We start from the raw sequence: 4,776 nt of genomic DNA, 5'->3' as shown, positions 1-4,776 counted from the left end.
TTTTATAAAGATTTCTTTATGTGGACCATGCTTTTAAAGTCTTTATCGAATTTGTTACAATATTGCTTCTGTGTTATGTTTTATTTTTTGGCCACACGGCATGTGGGATCTAAGCTCCCTAACAGGAATTAAACCTACATCCCCTGGAAGGTGAAGTCTCAACACTGGACCGCCAGGGAAGTCTCTGTGCCATAATTCTTAAAAGTATGTTATCACAGTCCAAGATGATGCTCTAGGAATTACATCCATATTTTCACTGGCGAAGTAGGAGGAAAGAAAGAACAAAGAAAAGAAATCAAGAAAAAGACAAAATGTAAAAAAAAATCAGCAGAAAGGTATAATAGTGATAGTCAAAAATCATTAGATTTCTCAAAATGCATCCCAAAGAATTTATGGGGATGAACTTGCAAATGTAGCCCTTTCCCTCCATCACCACCGGAAACCTCTATTATTTTGCAGATTTTCAGAAGTAGTTGCACAATGGTACAGAACACTCATACAATTTAACCATCTGTACACAATGAGCCTCGATTGATAAACCCTTCAGCAGTCCATTTGTTCCTACTCTTTCCTTAGAACAGCTATTCTACCCCAGAACAAAGATAAAAGGAACTGACAGTTTGTGAATGTTATCTGTAGGGTTCCTCACTTAGGAAGATAGCTATGTAAATGAAAGACATCTCAGGGTTTTAACGTCAATGAGTTGAAAGTCAAGTTCAGACCTTCACCTCATAAGGAACCTTTGCAATTATACAACAACTAAGTCTCAGTTAAAAAGTAGACTTTTAAATTGATAGTAGGAAAAAAAGAAACACTTCGATCTAGTGCTGCATCAACATGAAACAACAGTACAAGGTTTTTGGAAAAAAGTTTAGCTAGGGCAAAAAATTGCAAAAATTGTTACAGCACATGTTCAATAGCTCTCTTTTATATAATTTTGACTGGAGGGGAGAAAGCTACTGAGACTACATCAGGCACACAACTACTTCATAAGAGGTTTTTGTGTTTTTTTTTTTTAATAACTTTCCATTCTGCATAACTTTTGAACTATTTAAATATTCTTAGGACTGAGCCTTGTATAATTACCCTCTTCTCATGCTTCCCTGGTGGCTCAGATGGTAAAGCGTCTGCCTGCAATGCGGGAGACCCAGGTTCGATTCCTGGGTCGGGAAGATCCCCTGGAGAAGGAAATGGCAATCCACTCCAGCACTCTTGCCTGGAAAATCCCATGGACGGAGGAGCCTGATAGGCTACAGTCCATGGGGTCGCAAAGAGTGAGACACGACTTTCACTTTCATTTCAGGAGGAAAAAAAAAAAAGAATGAAACATACACACAAGCACATTAAGATTGCTTCAGTTCTATCATTCCCATAAATTGCATACTTTGGGGCCACAAAATCCCTTAACTTGGTGATTTTGGAAGCAAATAGAACCAGCATCATTTTACAGCATCGTGATGGGAAAAAAGAACATGTGTCTTGTCCAATGGCCTCAAGATGGATCTGATCCCCGTGAAGATCAGACTCCACGAAGACTTCCCTCAAGTCTGCCTTAACTGACAGCTGGGCAAGCCGCTGAGCATCTCACCCAGGCATCACACCTGAGATCCTGGTCCCTCACTTGGGGTTTCTCTTGTTCCTTTAAAGGAAGGAAGGTGGACCCCTTCCAGGTCCCGAAACTGGGCTCTTGTCTAACACTCGGAAATGAATTGTCTGAGGAGACACGCTGACAAAGCAAGAGACTTTATTGGGAAAGGGTACCCAGTGGAGAGCAGTAGGGTAAGGGAACCCAGGAGAACTGCTCTGCCGCGTGGGTTTTATGGTGATGGGATTAGTTTCCGGGTGGTCTTTGGCCAATCATTCTAATTCAGAGTCTTTCCTGGTGGCACACCCATCGCTCAGCCAAGATGGATGCTAGCGAGAGGGATTTGGGGAAGTGGACGGACACGTGGTGTCTCCTTTAGACCTTTCCCGAACTCTTCCGGTTGGTGGTGGCTTATCAGTTCCATATTCCTTACCAGGATCTCCTGTCATAAACAACTTGTGCAAATGGTTACTATGGTGCCTGGCCAGGGTGGGAGGTTTCAATCAGTGTGCTTCCCCTCACACTTTTGTTATATTTTCCAGGCAGTCTTTGGGGCTTCCCAGGTGGCTGAGTAATAAAGAATCCACCTGTGAATGCAAGGAGACATGGGTTTGATCCCTGGATCAGGAAGATCCCCTGGAGGAGGGCATGACAACCCACTCCAGTGTTCTTACCTAAGAAATCTCATGGAGAGAGGAGCCTGGCAGTCTAGAGTCCATGGAGTGGCAAAGAGTCAGGCACGACTGAGTGACTTTCACTCTCACTCTCTCTCACTTTCATTTGGCTTCTGTATTTAAACTAAACTCCATGACTTTTTCTTTTGGTAACACTGTTCTTCATAACCTTGCTTTTCTTCAGTTTTCTTTAAGCATTCTATCATTGTTTCACTGTCCATAGAATTGTTTGGTTCTTCTGAACAGGTGGTTTGAATTGAAAATATGTACAAGGTGCCACAGTGACTCAGAATTTGCCTGCTTTTAAGGTCACCAAGCACAGGAGATATGGGTTCAGTTCCTGGCTTGGGAAGATACCCTGAAGGAGGGCATGGCAACCCACTCAAGTATTCTTGCCTGGAGAATCCCAAGGACAGAGGAGCCTGGCAGGCTATGGTCCACAGGTCGCAGAGTCAGACACGACTGAAGCGACTGAGCACAGCGAACAGCACGGCATAGCACAAGGTCACCAAGAAATAGAATATGTATAGAAGAGATGATAAATCCCTCTCTGCTCTATCAGTGTCTCTTGACACTGGAATTAGTGTTCTCAGTCTCTCATTACATATTTTTAGGTTATCAGTTCAGTTCAGTTGCTCGTGTCTGACTCTGCAGCCCCATGAGCTGCACCACACCAGGCTTCCCTGTCCATCATCAACTCCCGGAGCTTGTTCAAACTCATGTCCATTGAGTTGGTGATGCCATCCAACCATCTCATCCTCTGTCATCCCCTTCTCCTGCCTTCAATCTTTCCCAGCATGGGGGTCTTTTCCAATGAGTCAGTTCTTCACATCAGGTGGCCAAAGTATTGGAGTTTCAGCTTCAGTTTCAATCCTTCCAATGAATATTCAGTACTGATTTCCTTGACTAGTTTGATATCCTCGCAGTGCAAGGGACTCTCAAGAGTCTTCTCCAACACCATAGTTCAAAAGCATCAATTTTGGGTTATAATTGTTTTAAATTCAGCAAAGAAATGTTATGGATACAATGACCACTTTGGGTGAATTCCCAAAAGTTGTCTCTACATGCACTAGGATGTTGAATTCAAATATTAGAGAACAAGATATTCTACATAAAAGCATTACAAATAATTGAGACTGAGTTTCTTATGCATCAGTTTTTTTCAGGCAAGAAAATTATGCAGTAAGTTTATAATAAAATATTTTTGTACAGTCTTCTAAGACCTCTATCTCACTCATAAACCCCACATGAAGGCTCTACTGGCTTCTGCTTTTATGTCTTTTTCTAGTTACATTCATATCCCTAATGACACACTTTAATCATTATTTCATTATGTATTTTAGATAGTATCTACTGATACTGTAAAGAAAATATAAGGAATTAAAGTTTGGACACTCATTGTTTGTTGATAAATATTCAGGTTGCTTCCAGTTTGAGGCTGTTACAAATACTACTACAGTGGATATTCTTTTTTGTGGACCTCGTTGTTTTTTAAAATATATAGACATTTGTCTCCAATGTACGTATGCTTGTTTATTATTTAGTTTTGCTGAGTTTTAAGCTCACTAGAAATGACATCATGATACAATAAGTGTTCTGGGAGTTTCCTTTTACCATTAAGCGTTTGTCTCCAGGGTTCATCTATGTTATGACATGCAACTGATTTTTTTTAACATAGCTCTTACAGGCAGCCATCGTGCTAAACTGTTTTACTATTTTAAAATATCTATTTGTTTATCTTTGGGGTTTTATATATATTGATAGAAAATCATACAATCTTCAAATAATAACTGTCTTGATTCTTCCTTTCTAATCCTTATTCCTTGAATTTATTTTCTTGCTGTTACATCCTCTAGAATGCCAGTACATTTGGAGAAAAAGCGGTGATAGTGACATTTGTGACTTGCTCCTGATTTAAAAAAAAAAAACTTTGAATATCTTTATGTTAAAAAATTAACAAACAAACAAAAGAATTAATTCATTTATAGTAAGCCCTGTTTCTTTTTTTCCCCATATTTCATATTCCTTTAATGTCTTTCTATCTCCTATTGGTTATCTTTCTAGTTAAACATGTATTTTTCAAGCTTATTTATCAATACCTATTTAACTTGATAAGGTAATACCCCTGGTGAAACAAGGATCATTAGTTTATTTATACTTCCTTTTCCTTCTTATTAATATTGCCCTTGCAATCCAATTGGTGTACCTTAACAGAGTTCTTTAAGAAGACTGGAATGGGACAGGATGAATGTATCTCTTCATGTAACAATGTGACAATCTTTTTCTCTATGCAATGTTCACTACAATTTCTCATAACTGAGTAACTGGTTTAATTTAATAGACTACAAAATGTGAAAACTATATTAACATGATCCTCTACTCATGCTATTGCAAAAACAAAAATCAAACAAACAAAAAAACTTTGCGTCCATTTCCTCCCCTGGGCTAAGCCATTTTTCTCAATGATCACCACTGCAGGGCTTATGCTCCAATATTAGTGAACACTGTTTTCTTCTT

The 4,776-nt window shown here is 39.3% G+C and overlaps 1 non-coding gene across 1 annotated transcript; it reads left to right on the top strand.

Annotated features, from left to right (window-relative positions):
- The first annotated feature begins 1,100 nt into the window (after positions 1–1,100).
- On the top strand, positions 1,101–1,172 carry TRNAC-GCA. The gene has a single exon. It is a non-coding gene; the product is annotated as a tRNA-Cys (tRNA).
- Positions 1,173–4,776: the final 3,604 nt, after the last annotated feature.

Source organism: Bison bison, unplaced genomic scaffold, assembly GCF_000754665.1.
Source record: "Bison bison bison isolate TAMUID 2011002044 unplaced genomic scaffold, Bison_UMD1.0 scf7180017864508, whole genome shotgun sequence".
Classification (NCBI taxonomy): Eukaryota; Metazoa; Chordata; class Mammalia; order Artiodactyla; family Bovidae; genus Bison; species Bison bison.
This window is presented reverse-complemented; position numbering and strand designations above follow the sequence as displayed.